This window comes from Canis lupus, chromosome 7, assembly GCF_003254725.2.
Source record: "Canis lupus dingo isolate Sandy chromosome 7, ASM325472v2, whole genome shotgun sequence".
NCBI lineage: Eukaryota > Metazoa > Chordata > Mammalia > Carnivora > Canidae > Canis > Canis lupus.
Window position 1 is genome coordinate 78,953,332 of NC_064249.1, and position 27,705 is coordinate 78,981,036.

Sequence of the window (27,705 nt, forward strand, 5' to 3'; positions counted from 1 at the left end):
GATGGAAAACCCATGCAGGCTTTACTGGTAAAGATTACCAGTACCAGCTCAGTTTAAGTCACTAATGATGTCTTTATTGCTTGCTGACCACCCTGTGTGGTCACAGCCTCCTGCCTGTGAAACATTTCAAATATCCCTGAAGAAGGAAGGTAATCCCATACGAAGTCATGGAGACTCTCCAGACATAGTCACCTTCAAATCACAAACGGGTCAGCTTGTGTTGACTAGATTTCTTTCAGATAGGAGACAAAAAGTCTCCTGTAGCAGAAGGAAAAACACGTTTGTTGTTCAGGAGACAGGAAAGCACAGGGACAGTGACTGCCTCCAGGACAGAGACCAGGGGCGCCAGTGCTGCCTGGGGAGCTTCTCTCCCCCTCTGAACTTGGCTTCTCAGGGTCAACTCTCAGACTGGCCTTCCTCTTTCCTAAAGCAATTTTCCTCTAAGTGGCCATTTGAGGAGGGATAGGATAAGGCAAGATTGTCAACAGCTCATGTCACCCCAGCTCAGCAAACTTCAGAGGAAGGAAAGGGCCTTTCTCAATGTTTTACTATTTCAAAATGTTGGGGAAGAAAGGTGATTGACCAGACTTTAGTCTTGTATCCCAGGGACCAATCATGGGAGCGGGAGCTACTGTGATTGGCCAAGCTGGGGTCACGTGTCCATCCTTGTGCCCTGGCAGTGGATGGATGTAATGGCAGCAAGTTTGGAGTTGAAGAGGCACTTTCCCAGAAGACGAGTTGGGAGTGGTGTTGTTAGCAGAGGAAGGGGAAAGGGCCACTGTGCAGCCCCAAACAACAGATGTGCATTATAATGACATTCCAGGAGCTCACTGTTTGGAACTCAGATTACATATATTTGTGTGGTGCTTTAGGAGGCACTTTCTAATCTGTCATTTGACTCCTCACCAGCCCTGGGAGGTAAAGAGGTATCTCTCCTGGCAGCCTACACACACCCTTTACTGGATAGTATCTCTGTGCTGTTCCCATAAAACCTCAGATCCTAAGTGAGAAGGGAGCTTCCTTGGAAGGATTTCCAGGATGGGGGCTTGGCATCAAGCGAAGTGGAATGTCCTCCAGGCCTGAACGTTTCTCTCCTTTCTCCCCTCTGTCCTGGACCCCTCAGAGGCCACCTACTATGGACAGGAGCCCGAGGCTGTGTCCAGCACTGTGTGAAACCACATGGAATGGGGGAGGGGGGTAAGTGAAAGTTACCTGCAGCCACCAAACTTCCTCTTGTGAAAATCTAGGGAATAGCCTGAGGCTGTAGAGGGGGATAAAACAAGGAGGGAGGGGTAGAGAGAGGGAAGAGAGAGCAGAGAGGGAGAGAGAGAGGGAAGGAGCGATGAACAGGGGATAGGGGTGACGTTACTGGGCTATGGGGACTAGGCCCACAGAGGTGGGTGGAGGGCGGGGGAGGGAACACTTTAAAGACAAGAATATTGTTTTTTTTTTTTTAATTTTTATTTATTTATGATAGTCACAGAGAGAGAGAGGCAGAGACACAGGCAGAGGGAGAAGCAGGCTCCATGCACTGGGAGCCCGACGTGGGATTCGATCCCGGGTCTCCAGGATCGCGCCCTGGGCCAAAGGCAGGCACCAAACCGCTGCACCACCCAGGGATCCCGAATATTGGGTTTTAATAGATTCACTGTTTTAACCTGCAATAAAACTCTCTTCCTATAAATCCCTGAATTGCCAGTTACATTTTCTAGGACAAGACAGTCCGCATCCCTGGGCTGTGAAGTGGGTAGTAAGGATCAACGGGAAGGGACAGAAAAAAGGGAAGATTGGGAACCACAGTGACTCAAGGACAGGGATTCACAGAAATTGTGGGGAGAGCACCAGGTATCCCAGGAGACTGGCTGAGTGAGGATCCTGTCAATGGGCTGGGGGCGCTCTGCTCAGCAAGCACACGGCTTACCCATCTCAGCCCTCTGTGGCCTCAGTCCCTACCGAGACCTGGTCACCCCTGGGCCCCCCAGGTCATGGTCAGGGACAGGGAGGATGGTAGGGGGAACACACGTGGCCAGGGATGGGGAGGGTGGGGGCAGTGTGACCAAGGATGGGAGGATGGAGGGTGAGGCACAGCAGGAACGTGAAGGGGAGGCCCTCTTCGTTGGTGCTCTGCACGCTGAGTCCTTGACAAAGAGCACAGGCCGGGCAGGAGCTCCCCGCACACAGTTTCTTCCACAAAGAGGATAAAAGTGATCAGCAAACCTGGAAAGAAAAGAAGACCTTTCCAAGATCACTCTTCTTGGAAACTTGGCAGTTGTTCCCTGGAACCTGAGGCACCAAAGGCCTTTGAAATCAACAGAAGCTTTGACCTAGTAATTCTGTTTCTATAAATGTATTCTTTTTTCTTTTTTCTTTTTTTAAGATTTTATTTATTTATTCATGAGACACACAGAGGCCCAATGCAGGACTTAATCCCAGGACCCCGGGGTCATGCCCTCAACTGCTGAGCCACCCAGGCGTCCCCCAGAAAACTCTTTTAAAACAGATCATCAAAAAATAAATAAATAAAATAAAATAAAACAGATCATCAACAAAGAAATATATCCTTATTTTTTATTATAAAATAATAAATATTAATTATAGAAATATTGGATGGTATAGGAAAGAATGAAGACAAAAAAAAATCACAAGTCAGCACAATTGTTAACGATGTGGCATCTTTCCCTGCAGTAATTTTTCACTGTAGTCATATGTATATGGTGGTTTATAACTTGCTTTTAAAATATAGTTAATATACACAAGAAATGATAAGAGTTGATGAGGATTGGAGAGAAAGGAGCCTTCCTCTTGCAATGTTGGTGGGAAAGCAAATTAGTGTAAGCCACTGCAGCAAACAGTGCAGAGATGACTTAAAAGCTAAAAATAGAGCTGCCTTATGATCCAGGAATTGCACTACTGGGTACTTACCTAAAAAATACAAAAACTACCAATTCAGAGGAATTGGCACCTCGATGTTTACAGCAGCACCACCTACAATCGCCAAACGGTGGAAGCAGCCCAGTGTGCATCATCTGATGAATGGATAAAGAAGGTATGGAATACGTACAATATACAATGGAATATGACTCAGCCATAAAAAAGAATGAGATCTTGCCATTTGCAATGATGTGGATGGAACTAGAGGGTATTATGCTTAGAGAAATAAGTCAGTCAGAGAAAGGCAAATGCCACATGGTTTCTCTCATACGTGGAATTTAAGAAACAAAACTAATAAACAAGGAAAGAGAGAGAGAGAAATAAACCAAGAACAGAATGTTCCCTGTAGAGAACAAACTGATGGTTACCAGCGGGGAGGGTGGCAGGGAGACGGGGAAAACAGGGGATGGGTGCCAAGGGTTGTGGAATGGCCCAAACACTATATTGTGCATCTGAAATTAATATGACATAGTATGTTAACTAACTGGAATTAAATTATAACTTTAAAAAAAGACATGAATGTAATTTTTTAAAATTAATGTATTGTGACCATTTGTCCATGGAGCAAATAATCTTTTAAAACATGGTTTTTAAAAGCTGCGTAGGATTCTATCTATGACTTATTTAAATAATTCCCTATTGATTTCTGTCAATTTTTGTATCTGATTTTTGTCAATTTTTCACACTACAAAAAATATCTTGGTGACATTCTTATATATACATATTTATGGGCACCTCTGGTTATTTCTTAAGAATACATTTCTAGGGATGCCTTAGGTGACTCAGTGGTTGAACGTCTGCCTTTGGCTCAGGGCATGATCCTAATTTGGGGATCGAGTCCCACATCGGTTTCCCTGCAGGGAGCCTGCTTCTCCCTCTGCCTGTGTCTCTGCCTCTTTCTGTGTGTCTCTCATGAATGAATAAATAAAAAATCTTTTAAGAAAATAAAACAGTTTTCTGGTGGGGAGAGCGGTGAACCTGGATGTGGTTAGGCTCCCAACTCTTCATTTTGGCTTGGGTCTCAATCTGGGCTCTGCACTCAGCAGGGAGTCTGCTTGAGGATTCGCTCTTGCTCTCTCTCTCTCTCCCTCCGACCCTCCTCCTGCCTCTAAAATAAGTAAATAAATCTTTAAAGAAAGATATGAGTTCTCTAGGAAAAAACTTCAGCTCTTCACCTGGCATTCAGGTCTTTTCATAATCAGGGCCCAAGCCCCACACCGCTCTGGCCCAGCCCCTGCTCCACCACCTCCCCAGCCTCCCTCACCTTCCTCTCCACATGTTCAGGTCCCACCTGTTAGAGTTTCACCTTCTCAAAGACCCACCCATTCCTCCCCTCTGCCGGGTAAGCCAGAAGTAAGCATCTGAGGCTCGAAGAGTTGTATGGCTTTCCAAGGTGCTGTCATTTGGTCACAAAGAAAACCCCACTTTCCCAAGAAGCAACCCCCAAGCATGAGCTTGAGGCAGCCTTCTCACCCTGCACCACTGTGTCCCCACTGTATGCTGTGGAGAACAGGGAGCGGGTGCTCCCCAGTGCTTGAAGACCAGTCCTACACCCAGCGGACCACTGTCGTGCTCAAAAGTCCCTTCAGTCCCATTCAGTATGCAAAATGTCAGCGTTTGGAAACTACCTCTGACCCTGAGGGCAGATGAGAGACAACCAGTTCACCCATCCATTCATTTACCTATCCTTACATTTAACCATTTTTTGTGTGTGGTTTAGTTATTCAGCCTGTTAATCATCTAAGCAACAAACGCTTGAGCATCTACTACGTTGCAAGGACATGCCCAGTTGCTGACACATGAAGGGTACAAGTGTCTGTCTTCATGAGACACCCGGTCTGTTGTGGGAGGCAGGAAAACACATCTACAGAGCAGTAAAAGGCAAGACCAGCTGAGCTCCATGCCACTGCACGCACCTGCACGCACACACACACACACACGTGCACACAGGCGTCTCTAGGCCGTCGCATGGAGTCTGGCCCGTGGGATCTAGATCAGCAGCAGAGTGGTGAGCTGTTTTTACTTGCAACCCTTCTGGCCACAAATATGTGGGAGTTTTCCCCATACCGACCAGTTCTCCAACTCTTGAGACAGCTGCTATGTGTCCTAAAATGCAATTCAGTTCTGATTCGGACGGCCGGAGCCTGCCCCCACCTGAGAGGCACCACAAGTCCTGGGTTGTTACCAATGTGTCCGACTGAGCAGCTGTAAATCAGGGGTCCTCACCACCCCGTCCTCAGCTTCAGTAATTTGCCAGAACAGCTCACAGAACTCAGGAAAACACCTTACTTAGGTTGACTGGTTTCTTATAAAGCTGTAACAGCCAAGTGGAAGAAGCGCACAGGGTGAGGAATGGGAGCTTCTATGCCCTCTCCAGGCATGTCACCGCCAGCAGCGTGGTGTGGTACCAGCTCAGGAGCCCCTCAGATCCCACTGTGTAAGGTTTTTGTTTTTTTTTTTTTTAAGATTTTATTTTTCAAGTAATCTCTATACCCAATGTGGGACTTGAACTTACAACCCCAAGATCAAGAGTGTCATGCTCCACTGACTGAGCCACCCAGGGGCCCCTGTTTATGGGTTTTTATGGAAGTTTCATTAGCTAGGCATGATTGAGTAAATCATTGGCCGTTAGTTATTCATTCAGTCTCCAACCTCTCTTCCCTCCCTGGAGATTGGGAGGCAGCGCTTATCGTTCCAACCCTCTAATCACTCCTGGGTCTTTCTGATGAGCAGCCCTCATCCTGAAGCTACCTACAGGCTCACCAACAGTGGCTTATTAGAACAAAAGACAATCCTATTAACCAGGAAATTCCAAGGGATTTACGAGCTGGGTGCCAGGAACCAGGGGGAAAAGATCAAATATTTACTTTTCATATCATAGGGGCCTTTTACATTTGCACACCAGACAATAGAAAGGATAAAGAGATGCTTTAACATAGTTACCAAACAATCACTGGGCTAAGGATTTGTCTCTTGGTCATGTGAAAGGCCTGTGTGGCCGAATGTAAAGACACAGAGATGAAGGCAAGTTCAGGTTGGCTTGAATGTAGCTTCCAGGTTGTGGCGATGGGAAAATACAAGGCTGGAGGTAGCCAGGGACCAGGTCAGGAAGAGAGTTTTACACTGTGCAAAACAGTTTAAATTTCAACCTGAGAGCCATGGTGTCCGTTAAATTCTCGACACGATCAGATGTATGATGTAGAAGGTGCTGCTGCCTGTAGAGGGAAGAATGAAGAAGAGGGCAGACAAAGCAAATGTAGAAGCAGTGCCGTGGCGGTCAGGTTATCGGCTAAGGGAGGTGGTGGTCTAGAAAGGACCAGCCTGAGGAAAAGTAGGAGTATTTGAAGTACACTTGCACATCTTGGTTTCTAATAACTATTTCCCAGTAAAAGGAGGCAGAGCTCTTGGGAGACACTATGCTTGGGGCAAGACATAAACAAGAGGAGCCTAGAACACCTTGTAGGGCCCCAAAATCAGGAAATGCTAAAAACGAAACAAAACCAAAACAACAAAACACAAAACAAACAAAACAAAACCCACATGCATGGGTGGGGATATGTCCAAGGAGCATAGAAAGCAACGGAAAGAGCTCCCAATGACCAGAGCTGGAGCAATTTGAGCCATAAAATCAAGTACAACTGGATTATAACCCAAAGTATAAAATATATATCCATGAATCCGCACTGATTTTTTTTTTAAAGATCAAATAATTAAATGAAGGAGAAGAGACAAATCCTGGCAGAAGAATTCCAAATAAATTATTGCAGATAATCCATCCTCGGGGAGGAGAGCATAACTCCCCACCCCTTGAGTATGAGCTGCACACAGCGACTTCCTCTCATCGAGCAGGATGGAAAAGGAGAGAACTCCTTTTTTTTTTTTTTTTTTTGCAGGGAAGACACCCCACAAACCCCCCTCAGCCAGGTGATCAAGGTCGACATCCACAGCACTGAATCATGTTGATGGTATGTATCCTGATATGAAGTGAGGAGGTATATTTCAAGAGGTAAGATTTCCTTCTTTCAACAAATATTTAATGTGTGTAGGCTATTCATTAATTCAAAAAAAATCTCAAGTACCTTCTATGCACCCCACCCTGGTCTAAATGCTGGGGGTTCGTTCTACTGTCAAGAGACAAAAAAAAAATAGACAATATACAACATTTGGGGTATCACAAGTGCTGTGAAGAGAAGTGAACGAGGATAAGAACATCAGAGGGTAGGGGCATAATTTTATAAGGGGCAGTCTATAAAGGCCTCTCCGATAAGGGATATAGGAACAAAGATCTTAAGGAAACATAAAAGTTAGCCCTAAAGTTACTGAAGGAAGAGCACACTAGGCAGAGACCCTGGGGTCATTGCAGCCTCCAAGAGGACCCCAGTGATCTCTGCCTCCTGGTCTCCCACCCCTGTGCAGTTCTGTGGGACCAACCAACCCCATGAGAAGTGATATTTGGGACCACCTGAGGCTGTCACAGGGGCATTGTAGCTTCCATCTTGCTCTCTTGGCTTCACTCTGAAGGGATCCAACCTCTGGGTCCTCAAGGCATCCTAAAAAACCTGTGGAGAGGTCCACATGGCAGGGAACCAAGAGGCCTCCTGCCAACAGCCAGCACTCTCTGGCCAGCCATGTGGGGGAGCCCCCTGAAGTAGATTCCCCTGTCCCACTCAACCTTCAGATGATTTGATCCTTGCCAACATCTGACTGTAAACTTATGCAATAGCATGAGCCAGAACCACCAGCAGATAAGCTGCTTCTGGTTTTCATCCCACAGAATCCAAAAAAGATAACGGATGAGTGTGACTGTTTAAAGCCACTAGGTGTTGGGTGACACGTTACACAGCTTTAGATAACTGAAACCACCAGCACATACTAAGAGTCCAGGCAGTAATAGGTTTGTTGTGTTCAAAGATCAGTGGGGTGTGGACAGGAGGCCGTAGGGCTACCACAGCATGAACAGGAAGGAGAAAGGTGGAGATGAAGGTCAAGAGTAGCTGGGAGCCATGTTGAGGACAATGGGTTTGCTCCACTGGCAAACCGTAGAGGGATATGAGTGGAGGAACATGAGCTCACCTATGGCAGTCTTTGAGGATAGGAAGCAGCAGGGCAGTGGTGGAATCAGAAAGAACAAATAGGATGCCACGAGAGTGGTGGATGCCAGCTTGAGGTGGTCTGCTCCAGCACAGGAGGAGGCAGTTTTAGGATTTATTTCTAAGGCAGATCCGAGGTTTGCTGCAGACAGGCAAGAATGGAGTCCAACGTCTGGAGCCTAACAGCTAACTATAAGAGTGGAGTTGCCATTTACTGATGGAGAATGCTAACTGGGGGAAAATCAGTTCAATTTATGACTTGACCGATTAGATGACAGAGGGAGACTATGATGCCAGTAAGGTAACAGAGTAAGGACAGCATCTCGATTCCTGGAGGAGAAGGGTATGCACAGGCCTTGGTAGGCATGGCCAATCCTATAGGTGTCCTTGATCATTGGGAGCAACCCCGGAGAGGACAACCCTTGGAGACTCTGAAGCTACTTGTAACCACTGCCGTCTTTCACTGGAGATACTGTCCTTACTGTCTGGTTTCTTTGTTTTGATGCCTTAGGTAACATAGGCCAGGAAGGGCCTGGAAGCGACAGAACTGGACGATCAATGCCTTCGCATCTTCCATTTTGCCAAGACAAACCAGAAATCCAAATTCTTTTTTTTTTTTTTTAAGATTTTGTTTATTTATTCATGAGAGACACGCACAGAGTGACAGAGACACAGGCTCCTGGTTGGGAACCCAATATGGGACTCGATCCCAGGACCTGGGATCAGGGCCTGAGCTAAAGGGAGATGCTCAACCCCTGAGCCACCCAGGCACCCCAGAAATCCAGATTCTTATGTGAAATTGCCCAATCTTTAAATGTCGTCCTGGAATTCAGTTATTTAGAAAGTTGTGCAAACCACAAAACACAACACCCTTTGCATAACCTGAAAAGCGCCCCACTGTACAATCATGGGTTTAGATCATCACCAATGGGTCTTTTCTGACACACTTTCCTTGCCTATAAAATGGGGCTTTGCCTGTCTCCTTTGCTTCTCTCTCATGTCTGCTCAAAGTCAGAGGAATGAGATCATGTGAGTGAGAAGGTTTAAAAACTAGAGGACCTACTGAAGCAGAGTGGTGTTGCTGCTGTGGGTGCCCCTGCTGTTATTACAGACATCAGGCCCATGATGCAGCACCATTATTAATCGTTGACATCACCAACATCACAGGCCCCTCTCCCAGTGCGTAATTCAGTTGTTGTCATTAATTCATTATTTGTGTAGTTAAAATTCACTTATTCATTTCCCACAGCACCTAACCCTGCCTGACTCATAACAAATGCTCTGCAAGTATTGCTTTAGGTGATGTTAACAATTCATTCACTCATTAATTCCACTAGGGTTTTTTTTCCCTTTGGTACTAATGACGTGCCCATTGTTGCCCTCAGCACTATGGAAAACACCCAGCCTCAGTGGCAGCCAGGGGGCTGCCAAAAGCATCCACGTGTGAAGACACATGGTGAGTGTTCAGTGGGAAGAGAACAGTAAACGCCGAAGGAGATTCCCAAGGGACCCAGGGAGGTTGGGAAGGCCTTCAGAGAAGAGGGAAGACCTGACGTGGGCTTTAGATTGGAGGAGAGAAAGGAGAGCTGCCCAGATGACCTGTCGTCTGGGTTTGCCTGGAACGGAGGGGCTGCTCAAGGGGCGACCTTAAATGCTAAGACCAGGACAGTCCGGAGCAAACCAGGTGGTGAGTCACCTCAGGAGCAGGATGACATAATGACTATGAACACAGACTCCAGAACCTAACAACCTGCAGCCATCCTCTCCTACTTTCTTGTTACCTAACCAGCCAGAGTTTTGGTTTTCTTATTGATAAGCACCCATCTTGCTAAGTGGTTTTAAGGACTGAATGAGAAGATATGATAAACTCTTAGTAAATGGGTGCTGTCATCGTCCACAGAATCCCAGGGAAAGGGAATGAAATGGGCTTCTCTGAGTTCCTGGTGCACTGTGTTTGTCCTTCTGTGCCCAGAAAATACCAAGACCAAGCAGTTGCTATGATGCTGATGACCATATGGCCTTCTTCTCATGGGGAGGACACCTCAGATGTGCCCCTTGAGGCTGAATTCCACACTAGGGAGGTCTTGGAACATTGTCAGCCAACTAAAGAGCTGGGACAAGAAGTCATACACAGCGTCAAAGAGCTATCTGGGTGTTAGCAAAATCCACACATAATCAAGATATTCTAGCTTTATAAACAGGACAGCCTGTAGCAGAGGCAGAGTCCTACCTTCAGCTCCATAAACCCCCAATCGGTTAGGCAGCATCTGTAAGACGTCAGGCAATATTTGGGGGTGCCTGGGTGGAGTCAGTTAAGCATCTGACTCTTGTTTTCAGCTCAGGTCATGATCTCAGTGTAGTGGGATCGAGCCCAGCCTCCGGGTCCATGATCAGTGCAGAGTCTGCTTGTCCCTCTCCCTCCCCCCTGCCCCTCCACCCCTGACCGCCCCCCGTTCTTGTGTACCTGCATGCACACTCTCTCAAATAAATGAATTTAAAAAAAAAGACATCAGGCAATATTTTGACTCTCCCTAAATTAAAAGCTAAGGAAACAACAACCCAGCAAGAACCATCTGAATGCCCTACAAACCGGAGTTGCTATGTCTCCATAAACTCTCCTCATCCCCCACTCCTGAGGTATTTTGGTTCTCCGCTTCTCACAGCTTCCCTGGCACCAAGCCTAGGTTCAGGTCCTAATTCCACCATGTGCTATTCCAGACAGTTTACAACTGTAAACTCTTTCAAATGATTTTTTTCTTTTTATAAAAATAATACATCTTCACTGAAAATAAATTCAGAATATCAAATATGCAAAAATAAGAAAGTTAAAAATCACCTTTAAAATTCTACTGACTAGGAATAACCCTCAGAAGAATTTATGTCTATCCCTCCAGATGTAGATAGGTAGGTAAGTAGGTAGGTAGGTAGGTAGGTAGGTAGGTAGGTACATAGACAGAAAATAGATAGATGATAGATAGATGAGAGATAGATAGATAGATAGATAGATAGATAGATAGATAGATAGATGATAGATGATAGATGATAAATGGAGTGGGTGGATTGATGGATGGAGGGATGGACAGATGAAAAAATGGACAGATTGATGAACACTAGAGTGTCTTCTACCCATCTTTCTTTTTTTTTTTTAATTTTTATTTATTTATGATAGTCACACACAGAGAGAGAGAGAGAGAGAGGCAGAGACACAGGCAGAGGGAGAAGCAGGCTCCATGCACCGGGAGCCCGACGTGGGATTCGATCCCGAGTCTCCAGGATCGCGCCCTGGGCCAAAGGCAGGTGCTAAACCGCTGCGCCACCCAGGGATCCCTCTACCCGTCTTTCTTATTAAGAAAACCATGGTTTTGTACCCAAATAAAAATTCTAACTCTCCCAGTTTCCCTTATAATGAGGGATGGCCGGGAGATATGGTTGGACCCAGGAGCCCTAAGCCCTTATTTGCTGGGAATTTCTCAGAAAGTTTCCTTTCCTGACATATGTGCTTCCCCTTTTCTGTTTTCTTCTTTTTTCTTCTTCTTGCCTGGAATAGTTAAACAGTTTATAATTTTTGGAAATGCTGTGCTGACACAAACATCCTTCATCACATATCTGTGATACTTTCATTAGGGTAAATTCCCAGAGAGGGAATTACTGTTGCCAAATCCCCTTCGGTATTGATGTGGTAGCTTAGTCGTCTGTCAGCAGCAGATGAGTCCTTCCCTCATCCTCACTTATGCCCTTGTTATCTTTATCAGGTCGATAGGGAGAAATTGTGCTGTAGGAACATACATTTCTGGTCATGCATCAGAATGGAAAACTTAGAAACCTTCTAAGGGTTCTGCACCCCATCTGCTTAGGGGTATGGGAGGTGGTTCTCCATACCCCTAAGCAATGCTCTGACACCAGGTGGGTGTCCTACAATTCAACTCAATTCTGACACTATCTACTCACTCAGCATCAGATCCCACAGAGTGAGGACTTGGTCCTACAAGACTACCCGCCACCTCAGAAGCCAATTGCAAGATCAGGTTGTTACCTATGCTTCTTGACTGACAATCCATAAATAGGAGGTTTTCATGACCTCCTCCATGAGTTCAAGTGATTTACTAGAGTGGCTCAGAGAACTCAGGAAACCCATTACTCATTAGATTACTGGCATATTACAAAAGATATTAAAGGATATGAATCAGCAGCCAGATGAAGAGATACATAGGGCAAGGTAGCAAACAAAGGAGCTTTTATCCTCATGGAGTTTGGGGGCTGGCATGGTGGCATGTGGAAGCATTCTGGTTTACCAACCTGGTAGCTCTGCAACCCCCTCCTTTTAAAGATTTTATTTGTTTGAAAGAGACAGACTGAGTGAGCAGAAGGGAGGGAGAAGGAGAGAGAATCTACAGCCGACTTCCACACTGAGTGAAGAGCCCAAAGCAAGAGTTGGTTCCCCAACAACTAGATCATGACCTAAGCCAAAACCAAGAGTCAAAAGCTTAACTGACTGCCCACCTAGGCGTTCCAGGAAAGGTCTTTTTATGAATAACAAGACATCCGTGTCGTTTTTATGGCTCTAAAGTGATTTCAGGAACTGAGAACAAAGACTAAATATTATGACAAGTGATGCTCCCATTGTTCTTCTTGCTCAGGGGATTCCAAGGGTTTTGAGAGCTGTGAGCCAGGAACCACGGATAAAGACCAAAAATACAGTTATTGTAAATGGCATCAGACCTTCCTGCTGTAAAAACACCTAGAAATGCTAGATAAAAGAGATAAGGGATATCTTTCAAATGTATTAACTGAGTTTTTACTAAAGAAAGGAAAATCCTGCAACCAAAAAGAAAAGGAGAAAACAGAAACCAAAGAAGGAAGCAGGCTGATGCTGTGGCTGCTCTGATTTAAATGGAGATGGGATGGGAGGGCCGCCAGACTTGGTGCCCAAAAAGCTGCAGAGTTAATGCTACAAAGGGACAGACAGTGGGTCTGAGGCAAACACATACCAGAGCTGTAATTTCTACATGGAGCCAAGAATTTCTAAGGCTTATACCCTTGATAAAAAGTTGACAGGAAAGGGGCGCCTGAGTGGCTTAGTTGGTTAAGCATCTCTTGATCTCAGGTCAGGTATTTTATTTTATTTATTCGTTTGTTTTTATTTAGATTCAATTTGCCAGCATACAGTATCACACCCAGTGCTCATCCCATCACGTGCCCTCCTCAGTGCCCGTCACCCAGTTACCCCATCCCCCCACCCACCTCCTCTACCACACCCTTTGTTTGTTTCTAAGAGTTAGGAGTCTCTTGTGGTTTGTCTCCCTCTCTAATTTCTCCCACTCAGTTCCCGTTAGCTCAGGTCTTGATCTCAGGGTTGCAAGGTCAAGCCCCACCTTTGAACTCCATGTTGGGTATAGAGCCTACTTAATAAAAGAAAAAAAAATGACAGGAAAAAATCTATTCTCTTGCAAAGAGCGATAATATGGTAGCTTATCTATCTTGTCCAGGTCTCTGGATAGAAAACATATGTCCCCTGATAATTTATAATGAGGGCTCTGCCTTTCTGTAAACTTAGCACTCAAGTTTATATTGTCTGTATGATCCAGTAGGCCTCCACCTTACCCTGTAAGAGATTAACATCTCAGGTTAAAAGCATTGTGAGATTCAAATGCAATACTGCTCTCCAGAGACCACACAAAAATCTCACCAATGAAACCCTGCAAAACATACATTTACAATCCAAACTTTAAAAAACGCGAGGAAATACACTACCATGAACGAGAGTCAACAGAAACCACTAACAAATAGGCTTAAACTCCTGGTCACTCCAGGTGATAGAATTATTCACAAACATACTATAGGGTTGTTTTAATTTCCAAAACACATTTTTATTAAGGTAAAATGACCAATTTTTATTCAATACTTTGTAATCAATGTCTGAGTGAAAGATACACATTTGTCACATTTATAGATGCTAGTAACTCAAGGAGATCACTTCCGTATGCCAGCATTACATGTTCGAGATTTTGTAAGGATAAAAAAATGGGCTATTTTTTTTTTTTTAACGTAAGCTCTATGCCTAACAAGGGGCTTGAATTCATGACCTTGAAATCAGGAGTCATATGCCTGATAAAGCCAGCCAGGCACTCCAAGATGAGTTAAATGGACAAGAAGACATAGAAGTAGGACAAAATAAATTTTTGCCATATTAAAGATAATCGACTGGAAAGTACAGAATAGATATAGTTGGCCTGAGATAATGTAGGTGAAAAAAGACTAAGGAAGGAGTGGAAAGGTATGACAGGCAGGAGGAAAGATGTCACCTGATAGCCGTATTATTTTTATTGAGGTGTAATTCACATACATAAAATTCACCCTTCTAGGGCAGCCCCGGTGGCGCAGCGGTTTAGCGCCTCTGGAAGCCCGGGATGTGATCCTGGAGACCTGGGATCGAGTCCCACGTCAGGCTCCCTGCATGGAGCCCGCTTCTCCCTCTGCCTGTGTCTCTGCCTCTCTCTGTGTGTGTGTGTGTGTCTCTCATGAATAAATAAATACAATTCTTTAAAAAAAAAAATTCACCCTTCTAAAGTGTATGATTCAGAGATTTTTAGGATATTTGCCAGGTTGTGCAATCATCGCCACTACCAAGTTCCAGATCATTTCCATCAGCCCAGAATGAAACTGCACACCCACTAGCAGTCCCTCCCCACCCCTACCAACCCTCAGCCTCTGCAACCGCCAATCTACTTTCTGCCTCGATTGGCCTATTCTGGACATTATACAAAAATGGAATCATACAATATGTGGTCTTGTCTGTCTGGCTTTTTACACTTAGCAGTACTTCATTCCTTTTTTTACAGCTGAATTATACCCCATTGCTTGAATATTCCACATTTTGTGTATCCGCCCATCAGGGAGTGAATGGGCATTTGGTCTAGTTCCGCTTTTTGGCTGTCATATATAATGCCGCTGCAAACATTCATGTACAAGTTCTTGTGTGAAAATATTTTCTTGGGATGCCTGGGTGGCTCAGTGGTTGAGCGCCTGCCTTTGGCCCAGGGCGTGATCCTGGAGACCCGGGATCGAGTCCCATGTCGGGCTCCCTGCATGGAGCCTGCTTCCCCCTCTGCCTATGTCTCTGCCTCGCTCTCTGGGCCTCTCATGAATAAATAAATAAAATCTTAAAAAAAAAAAAAAAAGAAAAGAAAAGAAAATATTTTCTCCTGTTCGGTGGACTGTTTCTTGATAGTGTCGTTTGAAGCACAACACTGTTTAATTTTGATAATGTCCAATTTACCTATTTTTTTCTTTTGTCACTTGTGCTCCTGGTGTCACATTGAAGAAACCATTGCCTCCTCCAAAGTCACAAACATTTACTCTTATGTTTTATTCTGAAAGCGTTATAGTTTTAACTCAGACATTTAGGCCTTTGATATGATTTAATTCTTGCATATAGTGTGAGGTAGGATCCAATGTCATTCCGTTCACATGTGCTATTCAGTTGTCCCAGCACCACCTGTTGACAGGACTATCTTTTTCCCCATTGTCTTGGCACGTGATAGAGTTGCATTCAATGAAGAGCTGAAGGAAAGCCCAAAGCCAAGATAAATTTAGGATTCATTCATTACCTGGGGTGCCAATGCCCTTCTCTGGGACCAGCATGCCTATTAGTGACCTGCCGTTAGAGTCAGCTCTGTCAGTTCTCCAGATTTGATGTTTCTGAGTTGTACCTGGGTGTGAAAGACAGTTAGGACTTTGCATTCACTGAGATTGTACAGAAATTTCAGGTTTTTTTCAGCACCAGTCATAGATATTATTTCTCTGAATCATTGGTCATTTGTTCACCATAAACAATTAAAATGCTAGGAAATTCCATCATTTCGACATACAGCTGATTTTTCCCTGAACGCAGCTGTTCCCAGCTCCATGAGTCTGGAGCAACCCAAAGAGAGCCTGGGCCCAGGTCACACTGGGGAGGACACACTGGGGAGCCAAGCTTCCCTACCTCTGGACAACAGCCCACTGGCTTAGATGAAGCCCCATGGGATGCTGAGGAACTGGGTTTACTTGGTTGTTCCTGGTTTTTGAGATTTCTCCTTTGTTAGAGCTACAGGGTTACACACAGTCTGTTCTCGGATTGCCTCAGGCAGCATTGCTCACCTAGGCCTCCCCACCATTTTGTTTGTGTTTTTTTACTCTGATGATCACACTGTATAGTAATAGGATTAATAACTGATAGGTAATGAGGATTTATTACGTAGCAGGCATTGTCCTTAGAATAATGTCCATAGCCTGTGGCCAAGCACTGGGATTATGTCCAATTTATAGTTGACCGAAACTGAGTGTTTAAATAACTTTGGAAAGGTCACACAGCTCCTAAGGATTCAGACCCCTGGAATCAGGCCCTAACTCCTTAATGTTCTATGTACTCAGACTGTGCTCTCAGAGGACACCATTTGCCTGTACTTCTTTCTTTGTTGTGGAAGAGAGGCACTTTCTCATACTCCATTCAACACACCATTTGCCAGACACCGTTCCGTGTGCCACCTGCTATCTTTCATCAAAATCAGGCCACTGGTCTAAACTTTGAAACCTTGATCCATGGCATTCAGGCTCTAAGTATTGCTACTGTGGGTCAGTGGTACTCATCTGGGGCCGTCCTGTGCCCCAGAGGATACTTGGCAACATCCAAGTATTTTTATTGGACATTTTTTATTTATCATAACTCAGGAGGTACTACTGGCATCTGGTGGGTAGAGCCCAGGGATGCCGCTAAACATCCTACGGTGTACAGAGACCCCTGTCCCCGCAACAAAGAGTTGATCCAACCCGTAATTTCAACAGTGTCAAGGCTCTAGATTCTAGAGAATGTTGGAGGAATGAGGGTAAGAGGGGATACAGGGGGAGTTATTCCAGATTCATCTGAGAAGGGGGAAAGTCCAGACTGCTGCCTTGGGTCCACACCAGGGGACAATTAGAAGCCCCAATTAGAAGCTTTTTGTTAGCTTGAGTATTTGTGGCAGGGGGTGGGGAGCATTATTTATTGTTTACATTCTTTTAAAGTCCCAGGTAATGGACTCTCTGCCTATCATTCTCAGGGAGGCCTATCAGGCCAGAGTGAGCACATTTTTTTTTAATATTTTATTTATTTGGGAGGGAGAGAGAGCCAGAGAGAGCACAACAGGAGGTAGAAAGAGGGAGAGGGAGAAGCAGATGCCCTGCTGAGCAAGGAGCCCCATGTGGGGCTCGATCCCAGGATCCTGAGACCATGACCTGAGCCAGAGGCCCGCAGGCATATTCTCCATGACAGGAGTGGACCTTGGCTACTGTCTCCCCCAGCCCCACCTGGGCTATTGAGTCATCCGAGGGCAAGTGCCGGGCTTCCTCAGCGCCCCTGGGCCCCCAGGAGACTGCCCACTAAGGGTCCCCCGCCCTCTGTCAGCACTACTCTCCCCAGGGCCAAAAGGTGCCATCTCCTGGACGCCACGACCCTGGCCACAGCACTCAGGCCCCGCCGTGGGAAGAGGGCCGCCCCGACGTGATGCCAGGCAGTGCAGGTCTGCGGGAAACACTGCCTTCCTATGCCTTGCGTTTTCTTTCTGATCCAATTCCTATGCTTTTGACCTACTTCCAGAAGCTGGGAGAGACACAAAGAAAAGAAGCTCCCGTGGCAGGGGGAAGTGTACGTTTTGGCCTCTACACGGCCCAGGCCATGCCCCCACCCAGGGGCAAGAGCCCGCTCTGCGCATCGTCCCGGGAGCAAGGGCCCCTCGGAGACTCCAGACCTGGCTGTTCAGTGGCCTCGCCAGAACCGCCCCGAGGGCGCCAGCAGGGGCAGGCGAGTGGTTCAGAGGCCACCCCAAACATTCAGGCGGAAGCAAAGAGGTGAGTCATAGTCACACCAATCTGCCTGACTGAGCGGGTGACACCCAAGGAAGTAGCTGGCTGGTCAGAGGAGGAGCTCGAGGACCTACTTTTGCCAATTCAGGAAAGTGGAGGAAGGGGCTGTCTTCATGGGGTTCTGTGCCTGCAGCAACGCTCCGGCCCAGAGAAGAGGGGCAGGTGAGTCGGGGGCCCGTGGGACCCTTGGGGTGCCACCAAGCAGGCATCAGGTCTGCATGCGCTCAGCTGCATGCCCATAGGCCAGGACCCGGGGGAGTCAGACCCCGGGGTACCCTGCAGCCCCCCGGCCCCACTGCCCAGTCTGTGGGCCGCAGGCTCCTCCCCACCCCCCAGGTGACTGCTGCCTGTGGCTGGGAGGATGACAGGCCAAGGTGTGAGTGGTGCCTGGTGAGAGCAGCCGTGGCGACTTCAGCAGGCGTCTATTAGATGCTGAGGGAGCCCAAGTCTGAGTGAACACAACTGCACCAACAGCACAGGATGGGAAATCCTGCTGGGTTCCGAGCGTAAGTACCTGGGGTCACACCCAGAAAGTGGGGGGTGGCAGCCAGGGCTGAGGGGATGGGGGTGCAAGGGGAGTCTGTGGAGGGAAGATAAAGTCCTGGAGGTGGATGGGGACAGTGTTTGCACTACTGTGTCAATGTCCTTCACGCCGCCAAACTGTACACTTAAAAATAGCAAAAAGGTATATTTTATCTCACATATATTTTATCTCAAGAAAAATCAATTAAAAGAAAAAAAGAGTAAGACAGAGAAAGGAAATGGGACAAGAAGTGGTGGTTGAGAAGAAGGTGCTTTTAAAACACTAACACTCTGGGGGCACCCGGGTGGCCCAGGGCGTGATCCTGGAGTCCCGGGATCGAGTCCCATGTCAGGCTCTCTGCATGGAGCCTGCTTCTCCCTCTGCCTGTGTCTCTGCCTCTCTCTCTCTCTCTGTGTCCCACGAATAAATAAATAAATAAAATCTTTAAAAAAACCACCGTTGCCGGTGTGAAGCCTGAGGGGTCGGCACCCAGGCCACCGCTGGCACTTCCGGACTCAGACACTGAGAGGCCAGAGGCCGGGTGTCGTTTGGGGGCATCTCCGTGCAGCCGGACCTCAGGCCCAAATTAAATCACCAGATCACACTGGCCTCTCTGCTCCCCTCCTCGTCTCCCTGGTGGCATCCCTGCCCCTCAAAGCCACAGCTGGCTGACCTCCCAGCTTCCGGGGACCCCGGGGCCACGAGGTGTGCGCCCGCCACACAGGAGCCCCTGCACGGAGCCCAGGAATGCCAGCCCAGCTGGGCAAGGGGCCAGCAGCAGAGAGCAAGCGACTGTTAGCTCAACACCCAGGAGGGACGAGGACAGCGCAGGGCTGGAGGGGCCCCACACTCTCCGGGGCCCGTGTCCCCCGCATTCGCTGCCCCTGCCCCCCCGACTGGCTGTGTGTCAGCTTCCAGCCCGGAGGCCCCGACGGCTCCCCTCTGCAGCCCTCACGGCCTGGAGGCGCAGTGCGCAGCCCCCTCCACCGCACACCGCGCAGCCGGGGACGCGGCCAGGACCCGGGAGGGGAAGGAATCGGTGACGCCGGTCGGGTATAGAGGTAGCACCACCCTTTCCGTGTGGAATAAATCTTGAAGGGAGGAAAAAAACCCACATGAGATCATTTCTGCAGCTCTGACCAAAACCTGGGGAGCCCGTTCAGCGAACTGAAACTGTGTCACTGAATTCCTCGGCTGCCTCCCTTGGCCCGAGAGGCCAGGCCCCAGCCTAGATGCGGCAGCTTGGCAATGCCTGCAGGGGAGGGAACAGGAGCCCGGTGCCCTCTTAGCCCCCCCGGGCCCCACAGCACCTTTCTGGGTTCTGAGCCTCAGAGCTGACTCCTCCATCCTCCGACTGGCCTCCCATCAATGTGGACTCAGGTCAGTAGGAGCAGAAGCACGAGGGGATCCTGACTCCTCAGCATCTTTCCAGAAGGTTCCCAACACCAACATTCCCCCTCCAGCCCGTCTCTCCAGCAGCCTCCCTCTTCAGCCCCAGCCCCTTCCTAAAACAATATGCACCCCTACCAACCACATGATGTTCCAGACCTTGACAGCAGCCCAACATCAGGCATGGACAGGACCCAAGGGGGCAAAGCATGCAGGGAGTATGTGCCTTGTGGCAGGGGCAGGCTTGCTGCACACTCAGTAACACAGGATGACGGCTCAAAACATGACAGGGCTCAGAAGTTTCGCAGAGGACCAGAGCTACAGCCAGCCATGTCGGGACCACCCCACATCCTGGCAGCTGGGAGCACCAACCACACGTTCCAAGCTCCAGTTAGGTCAGAAAGACCCCAGCTAAAATCAAACACAGATGAAGATGGGACTAGAAAATTCCCGGGCAGACTAAACCAGTTCGGTCACACTCGCAGTTTCATTTAGCTCATTTTGCAAGACAAGGGAGGCTAATATCTGGGTGACCTCTTGCTTCTGCCTCTGAAAATTCACTAAGTAAAACTTACATTGTTCTCTAGAATTGATATGAGGCAGCCACTAACCAATTCCCCCTTCATTTAAGAAAATCCTGATATCGTAACCGATCACCAAGAAGAATAACCGGGCACCACTTCTGCTTCCACCTTACATAAGCGGCTTTAGAGCAATAGACCTCCGGGCCTCCTTCCTTGTTCCAGTTTGAGCGCTCCTGGCTTACACACTGTCTTTCTGGTGCATGTGCACAATAGACCTTTACCAATTACCATTTCAGTGACTTGTTGGTTTTACTTTAGGTTTTTTGGGTTTTGCTTTTTTTTTTTTTTTTTTTGGAAACTTTTGACACCCTGGAGGAAGTCTTTGGAATAGGAACTGTGCTCTCCACCCAGGAGGAGACCCAAAACGGGGACAATTGTCCCTATGCCTGTCATATCCACCCAAGGAGCAAGAGAAAGCAGAGGACCTAAGGCAAGAAAGCCTCAGGATACCACAGGTGTGCCTCTTAGGCCTTGTGGGCCTTGATAACTTGTCAGAATCTCATTTTCCCCATCTGCAAGAATGAAACTAATGAAAACCCACAGGCTGACTGTATTAAAAGTGAAAATGAGGGGTACCTGGCTGGCTCCATTGGAAGAGCATGTGACCCTTGATCTTGGGGTTAGGGGTTCGAGCCCCAGGTTAGGTGGAGAGATTACTTAAAAATAAAATCTTAGAAAAAAAAGAGAAAATAAGAAAACACTCCCTCTGAGGTCTTTGTAACAACCGTGGCAATAATTATCCAGCTCCTTGGTTAATCAACATGATTTTATCAATCACCTACTGCATGCCAAGGACATTCCACACATTGCCTCATAATATCTTCACAAGAACCCCAAGGGGAAGATATCATTCCCATTTTATGGACGAGGAAATGGAGACTGGACTGGGAGGTTAATCATTTGCTCAAAGTTGCATCACCAGATGACAATACACTTGTAGGTGTGGGGCTTCCAAAGCCCAGGCTCTCTGCTCTCCAGGACTTTGCCCCAGCTCTCGGCAGGAGACATACAGGAGAGACACAAACACAATGCACGTGCATTCCATGAGAACGAGGGTAATAACAGAAGGTGTAGACTCAGGCTGGAGGAGCTCAGCCTGCAGATCAGCGGAGCCGAGGCGCGAGGCGCCGGGGAGCTCTGTGCAGCAGGTGAGAGCCACCCAGCCTCTCCTGGGTGGGAGAGACAGGCAAGCGAACATCAGAAGCCAGGGCCCGGTGGCCATTGAGGCCTAGAGCCCACTGAGGCCAAGGCGAGGGCTGGGCATGGTTGGGGCAGGGCGCCTGATGGGGAAGAAGTGGGCTTGGTAAGAGATGGCTCGGAGGCTGGGGGGCAAGTCTCTGGGGATGCTCCTTTCTTCTAGAAACTCATCTCCCCACACCCCACCCAGGGCACAACTACACCTCAGCCAAGTTTGCCTTTATCTTCTGCAGCTTCTCCATCTTCACCTTTTGACCCCAGGAGGATTCCTCTCCTGTCTAAGCTTCCCAGGCCTTCGGGCTCCCCATTCTTCCCTCAGTTTTCAAATATCCCTGAGCGATAGAATCTGCATGGAGATTTTTTTTTAAGATTTTATTTATTGATTCCTGAGAGACACAGAGAGGGAGGCAGAGACACAGGCGGAGGGAGAAGCAGGCTCCCAAGTCCCGATGCAGGACTTGATCCCAGGACCCTGGGATCACACCCTGAGCCGAAAGGAGACGCTCAACCGCTGAGCCACCCAGATGCCCCCTGCACCGAGATTTTTAATTACACAGATGTGGATTTTCTAAAAATGCAATTTCACTTCGTCTGGAGACATTGGGGACACAAAGCTGCCTGAGGTGAAAGCCTGGACCAAGATAAAGCTTCTGATCTTCAAACTCCATTCTTGGCCCCGGCAATTGGGAGCATCACGGCCGCAGGTGCTGACCACTATCTCGCACGTGTCCTGTGTCTGGACTGGCGGGCTGGATCTCCTTGCTCAGCATCACGATGCCCAGCACTGCATGTCCCTGGACCCTCAGGCACGTTCTTCAGCAAAGTTGACTTTTGGACCCTGAACAGTGAAAACTGTAGCTCTTAGAGCCAGGCTGTATACAGAATAAGTTTGTAAACTGCTATTCGCTACAAGGCCCGTCAACAGAGCTCGTCTTATGCCCCTCAGGTCAGCCCTCAGAGGCTCTTAGCCTTGGTTTCCATGTCTTGAGTTGAAAATAAATAATAAAGACTTACATGTTTTTTGGAAGGATAACTAGAAATAATGCTCACAAAGAATAACGGTTGTCAGAAGAGCGAGAATGCAGTCATCCCTCAAACGCCTCCTCAGCACCACTGCAGCCCAAGTGCTGTCTGGGCGTGGGAGGGGTGGGGGCAAGGTTGTGTCTCTAAGATGCCCCTGTCACCACAGGGCTCAGTCCAGTGGCAGAGCAGGGCGGCAGAGGCAACCGGGATGCACAGAGCCATGTGCTCTGAAGGCGCAGAGGAGACACACCCACAACCTAGCTGGGAACACACTTCGAGAGGTTTCCGGGAGCCAGGCTGAGGGGGGAGGGGAGGCCGGGCAGGGGAAGAGCTTTGGGGGAACCACCAGTATAAAGACGTGCAGTTACTCATTACAGTTGAAACAGTGTGCTGGCTTCCCAGGGCTGCGGTAACCAAGCACCACAAGCCTGCTGGACCAAAGCGACAGAAACGGATCCCCTCACGGTTCTCCCCACTGGGGACCCTACGTGTCACCAAGGCCTTACTCCCTCTGTGGCTGGATGGAGAATCTGTCCTTGTGTCTTCCTGCTTCCGACAGCTCTGGGAATCCTTGGTGTCCCCAGCCACATCACTCCCGTCCCTGCCTCTGTCTTCTCGTGGCCTTGCTTCTTCTTCATGTGTATCATTGAGTCTTCTCTCCTCATAAGAACACTTGTCCCTGGGTCTAGGGCCCACCCCCAGTCCAGAATGAACACTTGTCCTTGGGTCTAGGGCCCACCCCCAGTCCAGAATGAACACTTGTCCCTGGGTCTAGGGCCCACCCCCAGTCCAGAACGAACACTTGTCCTTGGGTCTAGGGCCCACCCGATCCAGAAAGAACACATCTCAATCTTTAATCACATCTGCCAGGACCCTATCTCCACATAAAGTCACATTCTGAGGTTTCAAGTACACATGAATTTGGGAGCTCCGTCTTCAACCCAGGGCTGAGGGCAAGGGCAGAAGGGAATGAGACGAGATCTCAGCCCCAGGCCAGGGACACACACAGACCCTGGGCTTCATCCAGGGATGTTGATGAGAGGTGGACACGTTTAGGGCAAAAAGTGACAGGACAGAACTGAAGCTTTAGAAAGGCCTGCTGACCGCAGGATGGAGAGCAGGCTAGGGACGGGCAAACTAGGATGCAGATGGCCCAGTTATGATGCGACTACAGCAATGGGGCGAGAAATTCTCTGATGTTTGATAGCTATTTGGGACGATTTGATTTGGGTTTGGGGACGATTTGGAAGTGGGAGGAAGGAAAAGAGTCACATTTTATTACTAAGGTTCTGACTCAGGCTCATGGGAGGAGGAGCAATCGTGGGGAGGCAGGGATGGCAGGTCCAGTGGGGATTTGGGCAAGATTCTGGACTCAGTGCAGTAGACTTTAGCTCAGGGGAGCTCTAAGGACTGGAGCGTGAGCCTGTGGACAGACCTGCTGCCATGAGGAGAGAGCCCTGTAGAGTGAGGAGGGAAAGCAAGGCTCAGAACAAGGCCAGAGGAACACCAGCATTCAGGACCTGGGGACAGAAGGGGCTTCGGGGAAGACTGAAGAGGAGGGGAGAGAGCCCAGCAGAGTGGGTGACGGGGACATCACCCACATTTGACAATGTCCAGCCCTCTCCCTGCCCCCACCTCCCATACAGGTCCCTTTCCACTTTGCCACAACGGTGAAAGCACCTGACCTTTCTTGGGGTGATGGGAGGACAGCCTCCCAGGGCAGAGTGTTCAGCCCCTTATTTATTTACTCAGGCACGTTCTGTGCTCTCGTTACCTAATCACAGCCTGCGCTGGACAAACCTGAGTTTCCCTCCATCACCTTCCTCCTTAAGCTCCAGCCCCAGGTCCCTGGGTGATCTGGAGTCTTCCACTGTGTCACTCCTAGTACAGAACCCACACCCTCCAGCTGTTCCCCTCAGCATGGCAGCTGTCAGCCCCGGGTACCTACTGACCAGAGGAGGGCCGAATAGAGCTGGGCTGAACTGAGATGCTCTGTGAGCATAAAATACACCCAATTTCAAGGACTCGGTATGAAAAAATGTAATATCCTAGGAATAATTCTATGTCGATTCCATACTAAAATTATATTTTAAATATATTGGGTTAATTTAAACATATTGTTAAAATTAATGTCACCTGTTTCTTTGTGCTTTTCTTTCTAATGTGGCCACTAGAAAACCTTAAAGTACCTATAAGGCTTGCATCGTATTTCTACTGGACAATGCTGCCCTAGAGAACTTAACTGATGTCAAAACTTATTTGAAACACAGGATACTTTTCCATTTCCTGGAGTCCTGCTAGCATAGTCCTGGGGAGGGAGAAGCACATGCCCTACGTTACAGCCACAATTTCATGTTTTCATTTTATCTCTTATAGCTCATCATAGCTGTAATTTGTTCCTTCTCCCCCGGATTTTTTTTGTTTTTTTTTTAAAGACATTTAATTTTCTTTTTAAAAGATTATTTATTTATTTATTTATTTATTTGATAGAGAGAGAGCACAAGCAGGGAGAGAGGCAGAGGGAGAAGGAGACATAGGCTCTCTCCATTCAGTGGGGAGCCCGATGTGAGGCTCGATCCCAGGACCCTGGAACCATGATCTGAGCTCAAGGCAGATGCTTAACAGACTGAGCCACCCAGGCACCCATCTCCCAGATTTTTAGATGAGAAAACCAGAGGCCAAGGTTTGTTTAATTCCTAAGCCAGTAATTTTCCCAATACACAGTATTGTCAAATCCAATGGTTGATAATAGTCTGTAAGGTACCTCCTCAGATGGTGATAATCTCTTTATGTACATAAAGCATCCATATCATCTACATCATCTCATTGGCTCCAAAAGAAAAACCTTAAGACCTCCAGTATAAAATGTTTTTTATATATTTTATTTATACATGGCAGGAAACCAAAAGGCACAAAGGAATATGAAGAAGCCAACCTGTCACCCACCCCTGACCTCCTCCCTCCTACTACCCTCCACACTCACGCCTGCCAACAACATGCTCTGTATATCCCCCCCAATGGTGTTGATAAAGAAATACAATCAGGCATGTGAGTGGATATATAGCCTTTTTTTTCTGGAACTCAAATAGTAGCAAATTATACCCACATTCCACATTACTCTTTGTACTTAGCAACTTACCTTGGATACCCTTCCATATCAGTCCATAAAGGTCTACTTTGAACTGATATGCCACATTTATTTATTTATTAAAGATCGTATTTTTTAAGTCATCTCTACACCCAACGTGGGGCTCAACTCACAAACCCAAGATCAGGAGTTGCATGGTCCCCTAACTGAGCCAGCCAGGTGCCCTGAATACGTCATATTTAAATGGAAGAATTTTATAAGTTACAAAATATATTCAAATAAGGAAACCAAGTTCAGAGAAGAGGTCATTTGTTCTCTTTGACAGCAATGGTGACAGAATGAAGACAGCAATGGTGACAGAATGAAGACAGGACCCAGGCCACCTGACCCCTGACCAGAGCCTGCCTCTCCTTAATGCTCTCCCAGTGTCCCCATCTATAACATAGTGGAAATAATTCCTGGCCCACCTACTGTGAACCTGACATGGAGACTAAACAAGCTCTTGAAATCTGGAAAGTAGGATTCAAATAAGAAATACAGTCCTTATTATAATCATAACTGTCTTTTTCTGAGTCACACCTCGGTAGAATTTTGAGCAAAACAGGGGAGAGTAGATGTATTTGAACAAGGGAACTTCTCCTTGAATCACACTTCGAGGGAATTATTCTCTTTGCCCATAGCATTGGCCCCCACCCAGTGCTGCCCTAGCCCAGGACAGACCCCGGCTGTCTTTCTCGAAAGGTCTGGAATGTTCTGAGGGACTCAGGTGTGCCTGCACAGCTCCTTGTCTTGTGGGGAGTAGGTGGCTGCCAGCTTGGGCACCTGAGAACAGGTCTCCCCAGGAGGAGACTCTCCTCACAGGCCCAAGACATAAACACAGACAGACATAGACCCTGGAAACCTAGAGCCAGGTGAGTGGAAAACCGTCCTCAGCCGGTTGTTTATGTCTGCACAATCACAGCCTGAGATTTTCCAGGCCCAGACCCAGCTGGGGAGCTGATGCACAGAGCAATGTGAGTGGGATAAAGCTCAGCAAAGTCAGGCTAGCTTAGGGGTCTGGCTTATCCCACCATATGAGCCACCAACTGGGTGAAGGAACGCAGACTTATTTCCGTTGATGGTCACGCCCACCACCTTCATGTCTGGGACCTGCTTCTTGTTTCTTCCTGGGTATCCCCTGGCTCAGGGCCTTGGGGAAAAAGAAAAGGGAAAAACAAATCTCTAGGGAAGGAAAAAAGCAAACCCAGACTTACCCAAGCTAAATCTAGACCACCAGCCACCTAGCTTGGATGGCGTCTTCTTGTCTCCTAGCTTTTCAAGATGGTCCGTGGTGCCCAGACGGGCAGGGAGCTGCTTCTGTTGTGCGAGCATGAAGGCCAAGCTTCCGGGAGCTCCCCAGAGCCTAGGAGAAGTGCCCACGAAGCACAGAGCCTCCAGAAAGTGCGTCTTTCTTTACCTTGTCTCCGCAGCTGGGCAAAGATCCCCTTGCCTCCACCCAGCTAGACGGCAATTTCACACATCCTGTTTACAGACAAGGCGTGCAGAAGAGCAAGACGACACCTCCTTAGCGGCTACTGAAAAGTCTCACCAGTTTGCTGGCATCTGAGCTGCTCTACTCCGCTCTCCATAGACCACCCACTTTTACTAAAAGGGCCAGCCAGCGTTCTACACACTCGGTCCTAAGAGGGAAACAGGTATTAAAAAGCTGAATATTGGGGATCCCTGGATGGCGCAGCGGTTTGGCGCCCGCCTTTGGCCCAGGGCACGATCCTGGAGACCTGGGATCGAGTCCCACGTCGGGCTCCCGGTGCATGGAGACTGCTCCCTCTGCCTGTGTCTCTGCCTCTCTCTCTCTCTCTCTCTCTGTCTGTCTGACTATCATAAATAAATAAAAATTAAAAAAAAAAAAAGCTGAATATTCAAGGGCTGCCTGGGTAGCTCAGCAGTTGAGTATCTGCCTTCAGCTCAGGTCATGATCCTGGGGTCCTGGGATCAAGTCCC

The 27,705-nt window shown here is 47.9% G+C and overlaps 2 long non-coding RNA genes across 2 annotated transcripts; one reads left to right on the forward strand and one right to left on the reverse strand.

The window, feature by feature from the left end:
* Positions 1-1,452: 1,452 nt before the first annotated feature.
* LOC118355294 (uncharacterized) lies at positions 1,453-27,322 on the reverse strand. Its single transcript, XR_004817496.2, has 3 exons — positions 26,958-27,322; positions 15,629-15,730; positions 1,453-2,217 (listed from the first exon to the last, which is right to left on the reverse strand). It is a non-coding gene; the product is annotated as an uncharacterized LOC118355294 (long non-coding RNA).
* Positions 17,922-20,626, forward strand: LOC125755489 (uncharacterized). Its single transcript, XR_007412203.1, has 2 exons — positions 17,922-18,406; positions 20,444-20,626. It is a non-coding gene; the product is annotated as an uncharacterized LOC125755489 (long non-coding RNA).
* Positions 27,323-27,705: the final 383 nt, after the last annotated feature.